This window comes from Phyllobates terribilis, unplaced genomic scaffold (assembly GCF_046119375.1).
Source record: "Phyllobates terribilis strain yellow unplaced genomic scaffold, ASM4611937v1 Scaffold_197__1_contigs__length_3575590, whole genome shotgun sequence".
Taxonomy (NCBI): domain Eukaryota; kingdom Metazoa; phylum Chordata; class Amphibia; order Anura; family Dendrobatidae; genus Phyllobates; species Phyllobates terribilis.
Genome location: NW_027362957.1, coordinates 824,864 through 848,907, shown reverse-complemented (window position 1 = coordinate 848,907; position 24,044 = coordinate 824,864).

Sequence of the window (24,044 nt, the reverse complement as noted above, 5' to 3'; positions counted from 1 at the left end):
TAAAAACTCAAATATAATTTTTTTTCTTACATTAAAACTTGATTTTATTAAAATAAACCCCCAAAAAACAAGAACAAAACAACTAAACCTGATTAACATCGCAGAGAACAACAAACCAAACTGTACAACGATCACATGATTTATCCGGCACGAAAAACAGCATCAAGAATAAAATAGTAATAATTAATGGCAAAATTGTAGCTTTTGTTCATTTTGTCTCTATACTGCACGATAAACGCTGGAAAGAAAAAATATAAGAACCATTCCTGGGGTTTTGCCATTGAATGCTGGAAAAAATAAAAAAACATCAGCAGAATTGTTATTTTATTAATCTCACGCAAAAGAAAAATGGAATAAAAATTATAAAAACTTTGTCTGTTCCCCAAAATGTTACCAGTGAATCCTATAGCTGCTCCGCATGGACCCAAACTGGTAAACTAAAAACTCCTGCATGCCCCGTGTGTGTGTGTATGTGTGTGTATGTATATATATATATATATATATATATATATATATATATATATATATATATATACATACACATATATATATATACTCCTCTGTACTATATGCACGGCAGAGCTCACACACCACAACACGCTCCGCTGCGGCGCCACAAAAAGAGCGGACCTGGCTGCACACACACCTGCTCCTGTCACCTGTATACACAGTTGAAACCAGAAATTTACATACACTATATAAATGTTAGAACCCTCCTGTTTGTTTTTTCCATCTTGTGTTTTGCGGTCACAAGACCATCTGCCTTTATATTCCAGCTCCGCCCTTTTGGCTGTGTTGGACTTCAGTGTTGTTTGACTGCTTTTCTAGCCAGGTGCTTCTGTGCCTTTCTCTGTCAGTTCGCTTGGTCCTTCTGGGACCTCTAGTACCTTTTTGTCAGTTTATCTTTTTGTGTTATGTAACAACTTCTCTGTTTAGGAGATGTCCCATTTTTGTTCCACTCCTTAGTTCTTTTAGGGACCCCTCTCCTTTATGCTATAGGTCTTCGTTCAGACTAGCCGAGGACTAAGGCGGGTCTGTTCGCTAGGAACAGGCAGCCGCTACATCGTAGGGATTCAGCTTAGTCTTACTGTAGGGATAGCTTTCTCCTTTCTTTCCTTAGTACTTGTTGCAGATCATAACAATAAAAAGACACATATGCATGTTTTTCTCAATATCTGACATGAAATCAGAATAAACCTTCACGTTTTAGGTCAATTAGGATTAGCATCATTTTTAAGATTTGCCAAATGCCAGAATAATAAGAGAGAGAGAGAATGTTTTAAAGCATTTTTATTACTTACTGCAAAGTCATAAGTTTACATACACTAATATTGCTATACCTTTAAAAAATTCTGGACTGCCCATATGATGATGTCATGTGTTTGGAAACTTCTGATAGCTTTTTTGGCAACATCTCAGTTAATTAGAGACACACCTGTGGATGTATTTTAATGCACACCTGAAACACACTGCTTCTTTGTATAGCATCATGGGAAAGTCTAAAGAAATCAACCAAGATATCAGGAAGAGAATTGTGGACTTGCACAAGTCTGGCTCATCCTTGGGTACAATTTCAAGATACCTGAAGGTGTCTCGTTAATCTGTACAAACAATTATATGCAAGTACAAACAAGATGGGAATGTCCAGCCATCATACCGCTCAGGAAGGAGACGGGTTCTGTGTCCCAGACATGAACATGCTTTGGTCCGATATGTGCATATCAAGGACAAAAGAAAAAGATCTTGTGAAGATGATAGGGGAAGCTGATAAGATTGTGTCTATATCCACAGTGAAATGAGTACTGTATCAATATAGGCTGAAAGGCCACTCTGCCAGGAAGAAGCCATTACTCCAAAAGAAAGATAAAAAAGCCAGATTAATGTTTGCAAATGCACACAGGAACAAAGACCTCAATTTTTGGAGACATGTCCCGTGGTCTGATGAAACTAAAACTGAACTTTTTGGGCATAGTGACCATCGTTACTTTTGGAAGAAAAAAGGAGAAGCTTGGAAGCCTAAGAACACCATCCCAACTGTGAAACATGGGGGAGGCAGCATCATGTGGGGTTGATTTCCTGTAGGAGGGACTGGCGATAGCGCCACTCACAGGCATCACGTGACCCCCCGGCTGCAGCCGGCTCTTTCTTCCGCTGATGTCACGTCAAATGAGGCGTGACATTAGTGTCGCGGACCCCGCGGTGGATGCTGGGCTGTGGGCGGGGGTTACCCCGCGCGTCCCACCCAGCATCCTCCGCGCCCCACTCCCAATGAATGAGGAGAGGGAAAGAGGTAAACTTTTGACTTAGCAGTAAGTAATAAAAATGTCCTAAAACATTCTCTCTCTCTCTCATTATTCTGGCATTTGGCAAATATTAAAAATGATGGTAATCCTAATTGACCTAAAATGGGAAGGTTTATTCTGATTTCATGTCAGATATTGAGAAAAACCTGCAGATGTGTCTATTTATACAGTGTATGGAAACTTCTGATTTCAACTCTGTATATATATATATATATATATATGTGTATATTATATACACGGCGAAGCTCACACACCACAACACCCACAGCAGAGGAACTGGCTGCACACACACCTGCTCCTGTCAGTGCCGTGAGCGCTCCTCACATCGCTGCTGGCTCCGCCCCTCATATCGCTGCTGGCTCCGCCCCTCATATCGCTGTTGGCTCCGCCCCTCATGTCGCTGTTGGCTCCGCCCCTCACATCGCTGCTGGCTCCGCCCCTCATATCGCTGCTGGCTCCGCCCCTCACATCGCTGCTGGCTCCGCCCCTCTTGTCGCTGCTGGCTCCGCATCTCATATCACTGCTGGCTCCGCCCCTCATGTCGCTGCTGGCTCCGCCCTTCATATCGCTGCTGGCTCCGCCCCTCACATCACTGCTGGCTCCGCCCATCAGCCGCTCACAGTCCTCAGCAATATGGAGACATCCGCACTGATCAGAATCCTCGGGGGCGTGGCCTGTCACTGTAGTCACACAAGGGTTGTCATGGAGATCTCAAGGGAAGGCAGGAGGGCGGGGCTTAGAGCAGGAAGTAGAAGCCGTGCAGTGTGATTGGCTCCTTACCTTCTGCCAGTAATGGAGCAGATATATGGCTCCTATATAATGGAGGGGGCTCAGGAGGGGTTCCCCACCCTAAAGGTCAGGGGATAAATAATACTGGACATGAGCGAGGGCAGGAGGACATTATTCTATATTGTAAGAAATCTGATTTCTTCTTTCCTCACAGTTTTTCCTGTACAAGGCCACATGTATTGTGCGATAATCTGTGAATATGGGGGGGATCTGCTCCTCACATCCACATCAATCCCCCCACATCTGAGCTCTCCCTTACAGGGGTCTTCTGCTCTGCACATTGATGGCGTATCCATGGAGATGACATCATGGCCGGTACATGCCGATCTCCCCGATGGGACCCTCATGTATCTGGAGGACGAGGCACTGCTGCTCCTCGGGGACAGGGGGCACAATTCCTGTACACATGATACAGGGGCTTCTGCCATCTCTGGGCTGAGAATAATGCTGGCAGCGCGCAGTCTACATGATGTGAGGATTACAAGTCTGCAGTCACAGAGAGTCACACAGATGACTGCAGGCCTTCAGCTTCACACCGGACAATCCCTTTAAATACATGTATATTGGTCTAAAAAGACTTTTTACTATTTTGCTTCATGTAACATTTGCTCTGTTCGGCCTTTACCAGCTTTTTGTTTCCCAGCAGCACATTGATGGCTGCAGAATGAGTTAACTTGAGATTCAGTCAGTGAGCTCCTTATGATGTGGAGTTTCCAGCTCTTTTATTTCTGCGATGATTTATGACTGCATCAGAGATCAGCCCAACTTTCATGCTGGTCTGTGAACATAATCAGCACAGAGAAGGTCAGAATGAGCTCACTGATAAATTCTCAGTGAGCTCATTCTGCAACTAGCAATGCAAAGGAAATAAAAAAGCCAAATTGTTTATGAAACGTTATTGAAAAAATATTTGTATGCATATATTTAGCCCAAAATGTCTGAGTGTCCATATCCTTAGTACCAGCACAGCTGAGGATTTGGTATAATCAGGGGCGTACATAGGAATCATGGGGCCCCATAGCAGAAGTTCTAATTGGGCCCCCCCCCAACAAAAAAATGTAAAAATGTAAATAATTGTCGGGGTCACAGAAGAGCAGATCTCACAACCTTCCAGCCTTTACATAGTAATTTTCCTCCTGCTGAAGTCCTAGATCCCTTTTTCATTGCCCATAAAGTGTGGTGCCAACAAAAGTGCCCCCCAAACACGGTATGATACCCCCATGGTGAATTCCTCCATATGCGCAGTATAATGACCCTAACTGTACCCGACCTCAACTCCCAGGGTAAAGTATGATGACACCAACACAGTATGATGCCCCAACTGCCCCACACCTCTCCACACTCCATAGAGTATAATGCACTCGCCATGGTCCTCCACACAGTATAAGACTCTCGCCATGGTCCTCCACACAGTATAAGGCACTCGCCATGGTCCTCCACGCAGTATCATACACTCCCATGGTCCTCCACGCAGTATAATGCACTCCCTCGTGGTCCTCCACGCAGTATAATACAGTCCCCATGGTCCTCCACGCAGTGTAATGCACTCCCTCGTGGTCCTCCACGTAGTATAATGCACTCCCTCGTGGTCCTCCACGCAGTATAATGCACTCCCACGTGGTCCTCCACACAGTATAATGCGCTTCCCCATGGTCCTCCACACAGTATAAGACACTCGCCATGGCTCCCCACTCAGTATAATGCATTCCCCCATGGTCCTGTACGAAGTATAATGCAGCCCCGCATAGGGTAAAATGCAGCCCCAGTCCTCCAGTATTATCAGTACACACTGATTTAAAAATAAATACATACTTACCGCTCCTCGTTCCCCGCTGCTTCAGTCTCTGCAGCTGATCACCTCAGCAGCTGCCAGCTCCACTGTCTGACACAGCGTGGCGCGTCATCATGCCGCTGCGTCAGACGCAGAGGAGGAATGATGGGAGAGGGAGTGTCACATGATGCTCCCTCCTTATTTCTTTGAGCAGTATATATATATATATATATATATATATATATATATATACACATACATACATATGACGCGCCCCCTGGGCCAGTGCTGTTTGGGGATACCCGGAACCGGATCAGATGGGGGTCGTAGTCTCCGAGTGGCGGCGACCCGGTCCGTGCCCAGGGTGTCAAACTCAGTGGCAGTCTGTTAACGGTAGATGGTGGGATGACTACGCCACCCGTTGAATACAGCTATGGAGCTGCCGATGCGGGGCAGGCCGCTGAGGCCGGTGGAAGGATGGTGCAGCGGGGATGGTATAACCCCCAACGGGAGGGGTATGGCCTCAGGGCAGCCGACGTGGATGATGGGGGTAGCAGGAACCACTCAGAGACGATGCGGTGTAGTTCAGGGTCTTTACTGGTGACAAAGATAGACCCTCCCGGAGTACTTGCTAGCAATCGGGGCCTGGTCAGTCCTTGAGCAGATGGGATCTCCCCTGGCCAGGCGGAGTTGTAGGCCTTCCCAACTAACTGTACTCTTCTGGCTACCTTGCTAGCGGCGGGTAAAAGTAGCCCACGTCCCTGAGTGTACCGTGTGGTGCTCACCCGTATGGCCGGTGACTCGGGGCCTTCTAATGGCTTCCACTCCACGATGGCGGTGCTGGTCCCACGCGTGTGACCGTGCCTTCGGGTTTCTGGGCCAGAGGACCTGCAATCCCCTGCCGGTCGGTTTCTGCTGTTGGATAGGAGTTAGTCCCCACAGCCTCGGACTCCGGGTCCGGTAAGAAATCTTCTCAGTCAGGGCGAGCTCTGCAGCTGCCAGCCCCTGACTCGTAGTAGTATTGCTCCCACTGAGCTTCTGCTGTTTCCTCCTATGACTGTTTCTCGTCTCTACTCTCCTTGACTGACTAACCCTGCCTCAGCCCCGGGTTTATATAGGGGAAGTTCTTCCCCTCCCAAGACTGGGCAGGAGGTGTGGCATGCACAGGATCCCTGACCAAAGGACCTCCCACCTGCTCTCAGACATAACATTACATTACTGTGGAAACCAGACCCCTGGGGTGCCACATTCCCCCCTAGTAAAATTTAGTACTCCGGGACTAAACACATTTTTGTAAACATAACAGAGTACAACCAAAACATTATAATAAAGAGACACATAACAATGGTCACGGCGTGTCCGCAACCGGGTGCAGTCTTTGAGGGGAAGCAAGGTGTCCATTTCACCAAAACAGGGAGACGTAACCAGGTAGGGGTCTGTCCTACCCCGAGTCCTTAACAGTCTCTAGTCCATCCTGGGTTACACTCCAACTAATTGTACAAGGATTCCCGGTAGATCCACCAAGGATTCCTAAAAATAACTAGAAATACAAAATTATACACAAGCAACAATACACAGGTAAACATAAATAAAACAATTTATACACTTTAAATCCTCCAGCGTGCGGGTAACTGGCCTCTAGTGGCTCTAGTGGACCTACGGAGCTGACTGTCTGGCCCCGAACTACAGGGTGTAGGAGCTGTCAAGGGTAAACTGGGCAGCTGTCTACGAGTTCCCTGGCTCACTAGGGATATGGCAGGCTCACTGCAAGCAGAGGATTGATCCTCCTGGTCTGCGGGTGTGGGGTCTTCTGCCTCCTGGACCGGCTGTTCTTCCAGCTCTACCCGTTGCTCCGTAGGTGCTTGGGATGACGGTTGGAGGAAGGTGAGTACGGGCACCACAACTGCACCATTGACTTGAGTCCAAGACCGAGGGAAGTCCCCGAGCACAGTACTAACCATATCTTCCCTTTCCTCTACGGGTCGATGGTCTTCTTGTTCCTCTTCAGGGTTCCTCAGTTGTTCGGGACACTTCTTCAGGTGGTCCCGGGATACAATGGCTGTGGTTTCCCCTCCGTCTTTACTGATGGTACAGACCTTCGGGTTCTCGTGGCTTGAGGGCAGTACGGTGTACGGGTCCCTCTCCCACTGGTCGTCCAACTTGTGGAGCCGTCTTTTCCTCTTTAGGACCTGCTCTCCGGGTACCAGGGGAACGGCGGGAGCATACTGGTTGTAAGTTTTCTCTTGTCTTTCCCTAGCCTGACAGAGACTTCGCTCCACGCTCTCCTGTACTTTCCGGTACTGTTGCTGCCTCTCTGTGTCCCAGTCTGCTTCTGGTGAAGTGTCCTCGGGTGTCAGGACTCCCATTTCCAGGTCAACAGGTAACTTACCAGGTCTCGCCCTCATTAGGTAAGCCGGGGTACAGTTGGTGGAACCTACCGGGATGTGGTTGTATAGGTCCACCAGATCGGGCAACTTCTCAGGCCACAGACTGCGTTCTTCCAGGGGCAACGTTTTTAGAAGATCCATTACAACCTGGTTCATTTTTTCACAAAGTCCATTAGTTTGCGGATCGTAGGGTGTCGTCCTTATCTTCCGGCAGCCATACAGATTGCAGAATTCCTGGAAGACCTCCGCTTCAAAGGCAGGTCCCTGGTCCGTCAGCACTTGGTCCGGGTACCCGTGTGGACGGCAGAAGTGCTGCTGGAAGGCTCTAGCTGCTGTTTGAGCCGTTAAGTCCTTGACGGGGACGACAACCAAGAACCGGGAGTAATGATCCACGATGGTTAACGCGTAGACGTAGCCACTTCTGCTTGGGGTCAGTTTTACATGATCCAAGGCTACCAGTTCCAACGGTTGCCGGGTGACGATGGACTGCAGGGGAGTCTTCTGGCTGGCACGGTCCTTCCTTCTCAGGTTGCACGGGCCACAGTCTCTGCACCACTTCTCGATGGTTCCCCTCATGCCTACCCAGTGGAACCGCTCGCGCAGCAGGAACTCCAGCTTCTTCCACCCGAAGTGTCCAGCTCCGTCGTGGTATGCCTCCATCACCATGGCTGCGTCTCTTCGTGGCACCACTACTTGCCAGAGTAATTCATGCGTCCGGGAGTTAACCATTCTGCGGCACAACTTCCCTTTGTAAAGGAACAGTCGACTCTTCTCTGCCCATAGTTGTTTGGCTTCCTCCGGAGCGTCTGGTTCAAGGCGAGCCTCCGGCCGAGTCAGCATCTCCTTCACCAGTCGGACGGCAGGGTCGCTGTCTTGCGTTTCCGCCCAGTTGTAGTGGGGTAAGGGGTTCAACGTAGCAGCCTGCTTACTCCTTACCCGGTGGGAATACTGGATAGTCCCATGACGGTGGAACGCAGGGAGTTCAACTTCTTCCAGTCCCTCCGGATCTTCTCCTCCGTCCGGCAGGTTGGGCATCCTGGACAGGGCGTCCGCGTTGGTATTGGAGCGTCCTGCCCGGTATTTGATTGTGAACTCGTAGTTGGACAGACGGGCCATCCACCTCTGCTCCAGGGCACCGAGTCTTGCCGTGTCCAGGTGTGTCAACGGGTTGTTATCCGTGTACACGGTGAACCGGGAAGAAGCGAGGTAATGCTTAAAGCGCTCGGTGACTGCCCATACCACGGCCAGGAACTCTAGCTTAAATGAGCTGTAATTCTCGGGGTTCCTTTCGGTGGGTCGCAGTTTTCGGCTGGCGTAGGCGATTACTCGTTCTTTCCCTTGCTGAATCTGGGACAGTACGGCTCCTAGCCCGATGTTACTGGCGTCGGTGTAGAGGATAAAGGGCTGGCTATAATCCGGGTACGCCAGGATTTCATCCCCCGTGAGGGCCATCTTCAGCTGGCGGAAGGACTCTTCTTCCAGCTCCTCCCATTTGAAGGGCGGCTTCTGGTTCTTGGCCTTCCGGGACTGGCCTATCAGGAGGTCCTGCATAGGTGCTGCCTTTCTGGTGAAACTGGGAATAAACCTTCGGTAGTAGCCTACCAACCCGAGGAACTGCCGCACTTCTTTTACGCTGGAGGGGCTTGGCCACTCCTTAATTGCGGTGATCTTATCAGGGTCGGGAGCCACTCCGTCAGCGCTCACCACGTGTCCCAGGTACTGCACCTTTGGTTTCAGGAGGTGACACTTGGAGGGTTTCACCTTTAGGCCGTAACTCGCCAGAGCTTCGAACACCTCCGCCAGGTGTTTCAGGTGGTCCTCATAAGTCTTGGAATATACGATGACATCGTCCAGGTACAACAGGACCGTCTCGAAGTTTCTGTGGCCCAGACAGCACTCCATTAATCGTTGGAAGGTTCCTGGTGCGTTGCAGAGTCCGAACGGCATGCAGGTGAACTCGCTAAGTCCCATCGGGGTGGTGAATGCAGTCTTCTCCCGGTCCGCCTCTGCTACAGGAACCTGCCAGTACCCGCTAGTGAGATCCAAGGTAGAGAAGAAGTTAGCAGATCTTAAAGCAGCCAATGACTCCTCTATCCTTGGTAAGGGGTACGCATCCTTGTGTGTGATACGGTTGATTTTCCGGTAATCTACACACATCCTCATGGTGTTGTCTTTCTTTCGGACTAAGACTAGTGGAGCTGCCCAGGGGCTACAGCTATCCCTGATCACCCCAGCCTCCTTCATGTCTCTAAGCATCCCCTTAGCATGTTGGTAGTGGGCAGGGGGTACGGGTCGATACCTCTCTTTTATAGGAGGATGGTCTCCCGTGGGGATGTGGTGTTCTACCCCCTTGACTCGCCCGAAGTCTAACGGGTGATTACTGAACACTCTCTCGTACTCTTGAACCACCCGATAGACTCCTTGTTTCTGGTGTGAGGGAGTGGAGTCAGCACCTAGATGTAGTTGCTGACACCAGTCCTCCATGTTTTTCTTAGAGCCGTTACCTTCCTCCGGGTGAGATGGAGGCAAGGGTTCCACAGATTGTATAGAATTTTGGTTAATGGTATATAATTTGGCTAGCGTGGCATACCGGGGCAGGTACACTTCCCTCTCCCCGATATTTATTATGCGAACGGGCACCCTCCCATGGCGTACATCAACCACCCCCCGTGCTGTCAAAATGGTGGGCCTACTGTCTGAGTAAACTGGTTCCACCATTGCCTGGTAATCCCTACCTCTCAGACCAATAGCTGCTCGGCACCAAATCATCATTTCACTTTTTGGGGGCATGGCAATAGGAAAAGGGTCACACATTCTTACGCTACCAATCTCTCCGCCGGAGAGTTCCACCTGTTGCCGTCGCATCAGTGCCCGGATCTCTTTCTGGAGCACCCGCTGCTCGCCGGAGCTGGCGTTCTTGGCAACCTGCTGTAGAAGGAAAATCACCTCTGCAAGACAATTTTCAATTACATTAGTTCCTAGAGTTATTTTTGGGTGACTCTCATGTTTGTCAATATCTACAATGATCAGTCCCTGTGCTGCCAGTTCGACTCTACCGATTTTGATGGTCACCTCTTTAAATCCGATCTGTGGCACGGGCTGGCCATTGCTGGCGATGATACTCAAGTCGTCGTCAGGGTAGCGGGTAATATCCGAGTCATTCCAGTACTGCTTAAAGAGCACGTACGGGATGGTGGTGACCTGTGACCCGGTGTCCAGTAGGGCACTCATGGGAATGCCATCCAGTACCACAGGCAAGACTGGACGTCCTCCCACATATCTGTCGCGCCAGTTCGATGGGCCTGGTGATCTTTTTCCTGGGGGTTGGCCCTCTACCCCCAGGTTGTGCCCGTTTAAAGAACAGTACCTTGCCATATGTCCGGGTTGATTGCAGCGGCGGCAGATGGGTCGCCCGTCCTCGCTGTATCGGTCACTGGGTCTTCCTCTGGCCGGTGGGGTCCTCCTTGGTCGACGCCACGGGATGTCCTCCGGTCCGGATGCCAGCTGGATCTTCCCTGGGGTGGAAGCCTGTAAAGACTGCACAGTTCGGGTTAGCGCAGCAACGCTCTTAGCTAGCTCTTGGACCTGATGGTGTAGGTCTGGAGCCGGGTCATTGTCCAAAGCCTGTGCATCAGCTCCCACAGGCCCTGCCGACAAAGGCGCCGCCTCCTGGTGGTAAGTGATAGCAGGGCGCCTGTGGATCACAACGCCACCCGGTGCCGGTTCTCGGAGCACCCGGATGGCTCTGTCCTTGAACTGTGCAAAGCCCAGATGGGGATCCTGTAAGGCCATTGCCCGCAACTGGGTTCGGTGGGTATTACAATATAGTCCCTCTATAAACTGTTCGGTCAACAGCCTGTCCTCGTTTCCCACTCCATCAGGGTCGGTCTGCTTAATGGCCCTCAGGGCCTCTTGTAGGTTTAGTGCATAGTCCCTTATACTCTCATGCGCTCGCTGCTTGCACCCGTAGAACCTAAGCTTAATCTCGGCTGAGGTGCGGGTATCAAAGGTGTCCTTCAGCCGGGTTAGTATCCCTGCGACAGTCTTCCTCCCAGGTGGCCAGGATTTTACTTCCCTTTTGGCTGCCCCGGTTAGTTGGGCCACCAGGATGCTCACTTTTTGCTCTTCTGTGAGGGGGTACACCTGGAAGAGGCTATCCAGCTTTTCTCTAAAGTCATGCAGGGTATGTGACTCCCCTGAGTACTGGGGTAGCCAAGCTGCTCCCGGGATATAGGGCATGGTGAAGGGCATAACTGCAGCAGCGGTAGCGCTGGCGGGGGTTGAGGCAGTGAAGCTCTCCTCCGTATCCGACATCTTCCTCCCCCCTAGTGGACCGTGGCCTACCTTGCGATGATCCTCTTCCGTAGGCCGCGGCTCCGCAGTGGATGGTTGAGGACCTTCCGTCGCGCTCCTGTGACGTCGGCGTCTGCTGGGCTCCTTCCAGGACCTTACGCAACGTCCGGACGTGAGGCGGGGCTTCAGTTCTCGCGCGTTTTCGGAGTCCACGCCCCTCTTCTTCCCGCGCGGCGTCCTCAAGATGGCGTCCAATGGCGGGAAAACTCCACGGATGGCGGGAAGAAGGCAGAAGATGGCGCCGGATGGCGGGAAACTTCACCGATGGCGGGAAGAAGGCTGAAGATGGCGCCGGATGGCGGGAATCTTCACCACAGGTAAGTTTGAAAAGTCTCTTTTTCAGGCACGCAGTACCCGGTGGTTGCGGGCACGAGATCCTGCCGACTACGCCAAAGTTGACGCGCCCCCTGGGCCAGTGCTGTTTGGGGATACCCGGAACCGGATCAGATGGGGGTCGTAGTCTCCGAGTGGCGGCGACCCGGTCCGTGCCCAGGGTGTCAAACTCAGTGGCAGTCTGTTAACGGTAGATGGTGGGATGACTACGCCACCCGTTGAATACAGCTATGGAGCTGCCGCTGCGGGGCAGCCCGCTGAGGCCGGTGGAAGGATGGTGCAGCGGGGATGGTATAACCCCCAACGGGAGGGGTATGGCCTCAGGGCAGCCGACGTGGATGATGGGGGTAGCAGGAACCACTCAGAGACGATGCGGTGTAGTTCAGGGTCTTTACTGGTGACAAAGATAGACCCTCCCGGAGTACTTGCTAGCAATCGGGGCCTGGTCAGTCCTTGAGCAGATGGGATCTCCCCTGGCCAGGCGGAGTTGTAGGCCTTCCCAACTAACTGTACTCTTCTGGCTACCTTGCTAGCGGCGGGTAAAAGTAGCCCACGTCCCTGAGTGTACCGTGTGGTGCTCACCCGTATGGCCGGTGACTCGGGGCCTTCTAATGGCTTCCGCTCCACGATGGCGGTGCTGGTCCCACGCGTGTGACCGTGCCTTCGGGTTTCTGGGCCAGAGGACCTGCAATCCCCTGCCGGTCGGTTTCTGCTGTTGGATAGGAGTTAGTCCCCACAGCCTCGGACTCCGGGTCCGGTAAGAAATCTTCTCAGTCAGGGCGAGCTCTGCAGCTGCCAGGCCCTGACTCGTAGTAGTATTGCTCCCACTGAGCTTCTGCTGTTTCCTCCTATGACTGTTTCTCGTCTCTACTCTCCTTGACTGACTAACCCTGCCTTAGCCCTGGGTTTATATAGGGGAAGTTCTTCCCCTCCCAAGACTGGGCAGGAGGTGTGGCATGCACAGGATCCCTGACCAAAGGACCTCCCACCTGCTCTCAGACATAACATTACATTACTGTGGAAACCAGACCCCTGGGGTGCCACACATACACACTACCGTTCAAAAGTTTGGGGTCACCAAGACAATTTTGTTTTTTCCATGAAAACTCATACTTTTATTCATCAAATGAGTTGAAAAATGAATAGAAAATAGTCCAGACATTGACAAGGTTAGAAATAATGATTTTTATTAGAAAGAATAATTTCTGCTTCAAACTTTGCTTTCGTCTCAGAATGCTCCCTTTGGGGCAATTACTGCATTGCAGACCTTTGGCATTCTAGCTGTTAATTTGCTGAGGTAATCTTGAGAAATTTCCCCCCATGCTTCCTGAAGCCCCTCACACAAGTTGGATTGGCTTGATGGGCACTTTTTGCGCACCATACGGTGAAGCTGCTCCCACAACAGCTCAATGGGGCTGAGATCTGTTGACTGCGCTGGACACTCCATTACAGATAGAATACCAGCTGCCTGCTCCCTAAATAGTTCATGCATAATTTGGAGGTGTGCTTTGGGTCATCTTCCTGTTGTAGGATGAAATTGGCTCCAATCAAGCGCTGTCCACAGGGTATGGCATGGCATTGCAAAATGGAATGATAGCCTTCCTTATTCAAAATCCCATTTACCTTGTACAAATCTTCCACTTTACCAGCACCAAAGCAACCCCAGACCATCACATTACCTCCACCATGCTTGACAGATGGCGTCAGGCACTCTTCCAGCATCTTTTCAGTTGTTCTGCGTCTCACAAATGTTCTTCTGTGTGATCCAAACACCTCAAACTTTGATTTGTCTGTCCATAAAACTTTTTTCCAATCTTCCTCTGTCCAATGTCTGTGTTCTTTTGCCCATATTAATCTTTTCCTTTTATTAGTCAGTCTCAGATATGGCTTTTTCTTTGCCACTTTGCCCTGAAGGCCAGCATCCCAGAGTCGCCTCTTCACTGTAGACGTTGACACTGGCGTTTCGCGTGTACTCTTTAATGAAGCTGCCAGTTGAGGAGCTGTGATGGGTCGATTTCTCAAACTAGAGACTCTAATGTATTTGTCTTGTTGCTCAGTTGTGCTGCGGGGCTCCCACTTCTCTTTCTACTCTGGTTAGAGCCTGTTTGTGCTCTCCTCTGAAGGGAGTAGTACACACCGTTGTAGGAAATCTTCAGTTTCTTGGCAATTTCTCGCATGGAATAGCCTTCATTTCTAAGAACAAGAATAGACTGTCGAGTTTCACATGAAAGTTCTCTTTTTCTGGCCATTTTGAGAGTTTCGTAGAACAAACAAATGCAATGCTCCAGATTCTCTACTAGCTCAAAGGAAGGTCAATTTTATAGCTTCTCAAATCAGCCAAACCGTTTTCAGCTGGGCTAACATACTTGTGCAAGGGTTTTCTAGGGTTTTCTAAACATCCATTAGCCTTCTTACACAGTTAGCAAACACAATGTACCATTAAAACACTGGAGTGGTGGTTGTTGGAAATGGGCCTCTATACACCTATGTAGATATTGCAATAAAAACAAGACGTTTGCAGCTAGAATAGTCATTTACCACATTAACAATGTATAGAGTGTATTTCTGATTCATTTAATGTTAGCTTCATTGAAAAAAATTTGCTTTTCTTTCAAAAATAATGAAAGGTCAATACATTTCCAGGAGGAACAATATGGGAACATCAATAAAAAAAAAAAATGTTCCAGAATAGCTATTTCCCATGTTGTTCCTCTTGAAATGTCTTCACTTTACATTTCCAGGAGGAACAACATTGGAACAGAAAAAAAAATATGTTCCAGAATTGTTATTTTATAGGTTGCGTCAGTGAGGCGTGTCCCTACACAATGTCCCTGTCCAATCAGGGCTGACAATGTTTGTCATGCCCTATTATAAGGTAAATACATTTCCAAGAGGAACAACAGGGGGAATGACTATTTTAGAACACATTTTGTTTTTTATTTTTTTATTTATTTTTGCTGTTCACCTGTTGTTCCTCCTGGAAATGTACTAACCTTACAACAGGGCGTGACTAACATTGTCAGTAGTGATTAGAGAGGGACATTCTGTGTAGAGACACGCCCCATTGACACACCCACTTACTTTTCAATAGGGCGTGGCTATCGTAATCAGCAGCACTGATAGGACAGAAACATTCTCAAAGACAAAGGAACGGTAACATGTAGTTGTCAATTTGGTCATACATTTCCAGGAAGAATAACAGAGGAAAAATATTCCAAAATTATTGTTTTTTGGGGGAAGTATCAGTGATATGTCAGGACAGATCCTTTATGTAAATCCAATGCACTAAACTATAACATTGTCGATTTAGTCATACATTTCCAGGAAGAATAACAGAGGAGTGGCACAATTTTAAGAAGAAAAAAAAAATGCTGCAAAATCCATCTCACTAATCTATAACATTGGGCCAATAAAATACCTGAAATGTTGGAAATAAGTGTCATTTTGGATCAAATACTGATTAATTCTCCTGTCTTGTCCTCTGTTATTCCTCTTGGAAATGTGTGCATCAATTAATAACTTGGCACAATCATTCCCATTTAAAACAGAGTGTGACTAATATTGTCAGTACTGATTGGACACTCATGAATAATGGAACGATAAGACCCAGTTGCCTATTTAGTCATTTCCAGGAGGAATAATAGAGGAACGGCACTTTTTTTTTTAAAGTCAAGTTCTTTTCACTGATCTATATAACAATGGGCCGATAAAGTAAAATAAAATTTTAAAATATTTTATCTAAATACTGATTATTTTTCCCGTCTTGTCCCCTCAAATTTTTTGAGTCACTCAATTAGTGCAGAAGTTGGAGAGACTTTGGGTGCAGTATTTCCTACATGCCAGGGGGGGCGCTGATCACAGCCTGTGTCCTGGCACTATGGGGTCTGGGAATAGTGCAGATTCCCTGGTGGTCACAGACAGGGGCTAGACCTGACCAGGCACTTGACTCAGTGACAAGGACAGATATAGCCCTGGAGGACGTATCCTCTGGGGGACCGGACCACCCTGCGGACACAGGAGAATGCTCTTCTCTTAGTGCTGGGCTTATACTATACACTTTCTTTACAATTCTGTAGCATTTTTTATGCTGTTCCTCTATTATTCCTTCTGGAAATGTGTAAATTACTTGACAAGAAGGGTGCTCTTTTTTTAATGTGTGGTGAGTCTCTACACAGTTTGATATTTTTACCATGAAATTGTATCACCCAGTTATCAGTTGAGACATTCATTTCCAGGAGGGATAACAGAGAATTCAAATTAAACTTAGCTCTTTTTTTACATATCTGTTTCGGGAGGCTTATTTCATAGAGCTCTACTTTGTGCACATCCCCTGTAATCCCTCCTGGAAATGTAAGGACTCTACTTTCTGCACTTCCTCTTTAATTCCCACTGGAAAAGTAAGAACTTTACTTTATGCACTTCCTCTGTAATCCCTCCTGGAAATGTAAGAATTTTACTTCATGCACTTCCTCTGTAAATCCTCCTGGAAATGTAAGAACTCTACTTTATGCACTTCCTCTGTAATCCCTCCTGGAAATGTAAGAACTTTACTTTATGCACTTCCTCTGTAATCCCTCCTGGAAATGTATGAACTCTACTTTATGCACTGCCTCTGTAATCCCTCCTGGAAATGTAAGAACTTTACTTTATGCACTTCCTCCATAAATCCTCCTGGAAATGTAAGAACTTTACTTTGTGCACTTCCTCTGTAATCACTCCTGGAAATGTAAGAACTTTACTTTATGCACTTCCTCTGTAATCCCTCCTGGAAATGTAAGAACTTTACTTTATGCATTTCCTCTGTAATCCCTCCTGGAAATGTAAGAACTTTACTTTATGCACTTCCTCTGTAATCCCTCCTGGAAATGTAAGAACTTTACTTTACGCACTTCCTCTGTAATCCCTCCTGGAAATGTAAGAACTTTACTTTATGCAGTTCCTCTGTAATCCCTCCTGGAAATGTAAGAACTCTACTTTGTGCACATCCCCTGTAATCCCTCCTGGAAATGTAAGAATTTAACTTCATGCACTTCCTCTGTAAATCTTCCTGGAAAAGTAAGAACTCTACTTTGTGCACATCCCCTGTAATCCCTCCTGGAAATGTAAGAACTTTACTTTATGCACTTCCTCTGTAATCCCTCCTGGAAATGTAAGAATTTTACTTTATGCACTTCCTCTGTAATCCCTCCTGGAAATGTAAGAATTTTACTTTTTGCACTTCCTCTGTAAATCCTCCTGGAAATGTAAGAACTCTACTTTGTGCACATCCCCTGTAATCCCTCCTGGCCTGGAAATGTAAGGACTCTACTTTCTGCACTTCCTCTTTAATTCCCCCTGGAAATGTAAGAACTTTACTTTATGCACTTCCTCTGTAATCCCTCCTGGAAATGTAAGAACTTTACTTTTTGCACTTCCTCTTTAATTCCTCATGGAAATGTAAGAACTTTACTTTATGCATTTCCTCTGTAATCCCTCCTGGAAATGTAAGAACTTTACTTTTTGCACTTCCTCTGTAAATACTCCTGGAAATGTAAGAACACTTCTTTGAGCACATTCCCTGTAATCCCTCCTGGAAATGTAAGAACTCTACTTTGTGCACTTCCTCTGTAATCCCTCCTGGAAATGTAAGGACTCTACTTTCTGCACTTCCTCTTTAATTCCTCATGGAAATGTAAGAACTTTACTTTGTGCACTTCCTCTGTAAATCCTCCTGGAAATGTAAGGACTCTACTTTGTGCACTTCCTGTTTAATTACTCCTGGAAATGTAAGAACTTTACTTTATGCACTTCCTCTGTAATCCCTCCTGGAAATGTAAGAACTTTACTTTATGCACTTCCACTGTAATCCCTCCTGGAAATGTAAGAAATCTACTTTGTGCACTTCCTCTGTAATCTCTCCTGGAAATTTAAGAACTTTACTTTATGCACTTCCTCTGTAATCCCTCCTGGAAATGTAAGAACTTTACTTTATGCACTTCCTCTGTAATCCCTCCTAGAAATGTAAGAACTTTACTTTATGCACTTCCTCTGTAATCCCTCCTGGAAATGTAAGAACTTTACTTTTTGCACTTCCTCTGTAATCCCTCCTGGAAATGTAAGAACTCTACTTTGTGCACATCCCCTGTAATCCCTCCTGGAAATGTAAGAACTTTACTTTATTCACTTCCTCTGTAATCCCTCCTGGAAATGTAAGAACTTTACTTTATGCACTTCCTCTGTAATCCCTCCTGGAAATGTAAGAACTTTACTTTATGCACTTCCTTTTTAATTCCTCATGGAAATGTAAGAACTTTACTTTATGCACTTCCACTGTAATCTCTCCTGGAAATGTAAGAAATCTACTTTGTGCACTTCCTCTGTAATCTCTCCTGGAAATTTAAGAACTTTACTTTATGCACTTCCTCTGTAATCCCTCCTGGAAATGTAAGAACTTTACTTTATGCACTTCCTCTGTAATCCCTCCTGGAAATGTAAGAATTTTACTTTATGCACTTCCTCTGTAATCCCTCCTGGAAATGTAAGAATTTTACTTTTTGCACTTCCTCTGTAAATCCTCCTGGAAATGTAAGAACTCTACTTTGTGCACATCCCCTGTAATCCCTCCTGGCCTGGAAATGTAAGGACTCTACTTTCTGCACTTCCTCTTTAATTCCCCCTGGAAATGTAAGAACTTTACTTTATGCACTTCCTCTGTAATCCCTCCTGGAAATGTAAGAACTTTACTATTTGCACTTCCTCTTTAATTCCTCATGGAAATGTAAGAACTTTACTTTATGCATTTCCTCTGTAATCCCTCCTGGAAATGTAAGAACTTTACTTTTTGCACTTCCTCTGTAAATACTCCTGGAAATGTAAGAACACTTCTTTGAGCACATTCCCTGTAATCCCTCCTGGAAATGTAAGAACTCTACTTTGTGCACTTCCTCTGTAATCCCTCCTGGAAATGTAAGGACTCTACTTTCTGCACTTCCTCTGTAATCCCTCCTGGAAATGTAAGAACTTTACTTTGTGCACTTCCTCTGTAAATCCTCCTGGAAATGTAAGGACTCTACTTTGTGCACTTCCTCTTTAATTACTCCTGGAAATGTAAGAACTTTACTTTATGCACTTCCTCTGTAATCCCTCCTGGAAATGTAAGAACTTTACTTTATGCACTTCCACTGTAATCCCTCCTGGAAATGTAAGAAATCTACTTTGTGCACTTCCTCTGTAATCTCTCCTGGAAATTTAAGAACTTTACTTTATGCACTTCCTCTGTAATCCCTCCTGGAAATGTAAGAACTTTACTTTATGCACTTCCTCTGTAATCCCTCCTAGAAATGTAAGAACTTTACTTTATGCACTTCCTCTGTAATCCCTCCTGGAAATGTAAGAACTTTACTTTTTGCACTTCCTCTGTAATCCCTCCTGGAAATGTAAGAACTCTACTTTGTGCACATCCCCTGTAATCCCTCCTGGAAATGTAAGAACTTTACTTTATTCACTTCCTCTGTAATCCCTCCTGGAAATGTAAGAACTTTACTTTATGCACTTCCTCTGTAATCCCTCCTGGAAATGTAAGAACTTTACTTTATGCACTTCCTTTTTAATTCCTCATGGAAATGTAAGAACTTTACTTTATGCACTTCCTCTGTAATCCCTCCTAGAAATGTAAGAACTTTACTTTATGCACTTCCTCTGTAATCCCTCCTGGAAATGTAAGAACTTTACTTTTTGCACTTCCTCTGTAATCCCTCCTGGAAATGTAAGAACTCTACTTTGTGCACATCCCCTGTAATCCCTCCTGGAAATGTAAGAACTTTACTTTATTCACTTCCTCTGTAATCCCTCCTGGAAATGTAAGAACTTTACTTTATGCACTTCCTCTGTAATCCCTCCTGGAAATGTAAGAACTTTACTTTATGCACTTCCTCTGTAATCCCTCCTGGAAATGTAAGAACTTTACTTTATGCACTTCCTCTGTAATCCCTCCTGGAAATGTAAGAACTTTACTTTATGCACTTCCTCTGTAATCCCTCCTGGAAATGTAAGAACTCTACTTTGTGCACATCCCCTGCAATCCCTTCTGGAAATGTAAGAACTTTACTTTATGCATTTCCTCTGTAATCCCTCCTGGAAATGTAAGAACTTTACTTTATGCACTTCCTCTGTAATCCCTCATGGAAATGTAAGAACTTTACTTTACGCACTTCCTCTGTAATCCCTCCTGGAAATGTAAGAACTTTACTTTATGCAGTTCCTCTGTAATCCCTCCTGGAAATGTAAGAACTCTACTTTGTGCACATCCCCTGTAATCCCTCCTGGAAATGTAAGAATTTTACTTCATGCACTTCCTCTGTAAATCCTCCTGAAAAAGTAAGAACTCTACTTTGTGCACATCCCCTGTAATCTCTCCTGGAAATGTAAGAACTTTACTTTATGCACTTCCTCTGTAATCCCTCCTGGAAATGTAAGAATTTTACTTTATGCACTTCCTCTGTAATCCCTCCTGGAAATGTAAGAATTTTACTTTTTGCACTTCCTCTGTAAATCCTCCTGGAAATGTAAGAACTCTACTTTGTGCACATCCCCTGTAATACCTCCTGGAAATGTAAGGACTCTACTTTCTGCACTTCCTCTTTAATTCCCCCTGGAAATGCAAGAACTTTACTTTATGCACTTCCTCTGTAATAACTCCTGGAAATGTAAGAACTCTACTTTATGCACTTCCTCTGTAATACCTCCTGGAAATGTAAGAACTCTACTTTGTGCACTTCCTCTTTAATTCCTCATGGAAATGTAAGAACTTTACTTTATGCATTTCCTCTGTAATCCCTCCTGCAAATGTAAGAACTCTACTTTGTGCACATCCCCTGTAATCCCTCCTGGAAATGTAAGAACTCTACTTTGTGCACTTCCTCTGTAATCCCTCCTGGAAATGTAAGGACTCTACTTTCTGCAATTCCTTTTTAATTCTTCATGGAAATGTAAGAACTTTACTATATGCACTTCCTCTGTAATCCCTCCTGGAAATGTAAGAGCTTTACATTGTGCACTAAATCTGTAAATCCTCTTGGAAATGTAAGGACTCTACTTTGTGCACTTCCTCTTTAATTACTCCTGGAAATGTAAGAACTTTACTTTATGCACTTCCTCTGTAATCTCTCCTGGAAATGTAAGAACTTTACTTTATGCACTTCCTCTGTAATCCCTCCTGGAAATGTAAGAACTTTACTTTATGCACTTCCTCTGTAATCCCTCCTGGAAATGTAAGAACTTTACGTTATGCACTTCCTCTGTAATCCCTCCTGGAAATGTAAGAAATCTACTTTGTGCACTTCCTCTGTAATCCCTCCTGGAAATGTAAGAACGTTGTGCATTTCCTCTGTAATTCCTCCTGGAAATGTAAGAACTTTACATTATGCACTTCCTCTGTAATCCCTCCTGGAAATATAAGAACTTTACTTTATGCACTTGCTCTGTAATCCCTCCTGGAAATGTAAGAACTTTACTTTTTGCAATTCCTCTGTAAATACTCCTGGAAATGTAAGGACTCTACTTTGTGCACTTCCTCTTTAATTCCTCATGGAAATGTAAGAACTTTACTATACGCACTTCCTCTGTAATCCGTCCTGGAAATGTAAGGACTCTACTTTCTGCACTTCCTCTTTAATTCCTCATGGAAATGTAAGAACTTTACTATATGCACTTCCTCTGTAAATCCTCCTGGAAATGTAAGAACTTTACTTTATGCACTTCCTCTGTAATCCCTCCTGGAAATGTAAGAACTTTAATTTGTGCACTTCCTCTGTAAATCCTCCTGGAAATGTAAGAACTTTACTTTATGCACTTCCTCTGTAATCCCACCTGGAAATGTAAGAACTTTACTTTACGCACTTCCTCTGTAATCCCTCCTGGAAATGTAAGAACTTTACTTTATGCACTTCCTCTGTAATCCCTCCTGGAAATGCAAGAACTTTACTTTTTGCAATTCCTCTGTAAATACTCCTGGAAATGTAAGGACTCTACTTTGTGCACTTCCTCTTTAATTCCTCATGGAAATGTAAGAACTTTACTATACGCACTTCCTCTGTAATCCCTCCTGGAAATGTAAGAACTTTACTTTATGCACTTCCTCTGTAATCCCTCCTGGAAACGTAAGAAATCTACTTTGTGCACTTCCTCTGTAATTCCTCCTGGAAATGTAAGAACGTTGTGCATTTCCTCTGTAATTCCTCCTGGAAATGTAAGAACTTTACTTTCTGCACTTCCCCTGAAATCGCTCCTGGAAATGTAAGAACTTTACTTTATGGACTTCCTCTGTAATTCCTCCTGGAAATGTAAGAACTCTACTTTAAGCACTTCCTCTGTAATCCCTCCTGGAAAAGTAACAACTTTGCTTTATGCACTTCCTCTGTAATCCCTCCTGGAAATGTAAGAACTTTACTTTATGCACTTCCTCTGTAATCCCTCCTGGAAATGTAAGAACTTTACTTTATGCACTTCCTCTGTAATCCCTCCTGGAAATGTAAGAAATCTACTTTGTGCACTTCCTCTGTAATCCCTCCTGGAAATGTAAGAATTCTACTTTGTGCACTTCCTCTGTAATCCCTCCTGGAAATGTAAGAACGCTGTGCATTTCCTCTGTAATTCCTCCTGGAAATGTAAGAACTTTACTTTCTGCACTTCCCCTGTAATCCCTCCTGGAAATGTAAGGACTCTACTTTGTGCACTTCCTCTGTAATCCCTCCTGGAAATGTAAGAACTTTACTTTGTGCACTTCCTCTGTAAATCCTCCTGGAAATGTAAGAACTTTACTTTATGCACTTCCTCTGTAATCCCACCTGGAAATGTAAGAACTTTACTTTACGCACTTCCTCTGTAATCCCTCCTGGAAATGTAAGAACTTTACTTTATGCACTTCCTCTGTAATCCCTCCTGGAAATGCAAGAACTTTAATTCACTTCCTCCGTAATCCCTCCTGGAAATGTAAGAAATCTACTTTGTGCGCTTCCTCTGTAATCCCTCCTGGTAATGTAAGAACGTTGTGCATTTCCTCTGTAATTCCTCCTGGAAATGTAAGAACTTTACTTTATGGACTTCCTCTGTAATACCTCCTGGAAATGTAAGAACCTTACTTTTTGCACTTCCTCTGTAATTCCTCCTGGAAATGTAAGAACTTTACTTTCTGGACTTCCTCTGTAATTCCTCCTGGAAATGTAAGAACTTTACTTTTTGCACTTCCTCTGTTAATCCTCCTGGAAATGTAAGAACTCTACTTTGTGCACATCCCCTGTAATACCTCCTGGAAATGTAAGGACTCTACTTTCTGCACTTCCTCTTTAATTCCCCCTGGAAATGTAAGAACTTTACTTTATGCACTTCCTCTATAATCCCTCCTGGAAATGTAAGAACTTTACTTTTTGCACTTCCTCTGTAATCCCTCCTGGAAATGTAAGAACTCTACGTTATGCACTTCCTCTGTAATACCTCCTGTAAATGTAAGAACTCTACTTTGTGCACTTCCTCTTTAATTCCTCATGGAAATGTAAGAACTTTACTTTATGCATTTCCACTGTAATCCCTCCTGGAAATGTAAGAACTTTACTTTTTGCACTTCCACTGTAAATACTCCTGCAAATGTAAGAACTCTCCTTTGTGCACATCCCCTGTAATCCCTCCTGGAAATGTAAGAACTCTACTTTGTGCACTTCCACTGTAATCCCTCATGGAAATGTAAGGACTCTACTTTCTGCACTTCCTTTTTAATTCCTCATGGAAATGTAAGAACTTTACTATATGTACTTCCTCTGTAATCCCTCCTGGAAATGTAAGAACTTTACTTTGTGCACTTCCTCTGTAAATCCTCCTGGAAATGTAAGGACTCTACTTTGTGCACTTCCTCTTTAATTACTCCTGGAAATGTAAGAACTTTACTTTACGCACTTCCTCTGTAATCCCTCCTGGAAATGTAAGAACTTTACTTTATGCACTTCCTCTGTAATCCCTCCTGGAAATGTAAGAACTTTACTTTATGCACTTCCACTGTAATCCCTCCTGGAAATGTAATAAATCTACTTTGTGCACTTCCTCTGTAATCCCTCCTGGAAATGTAAGAACTTTACTTTA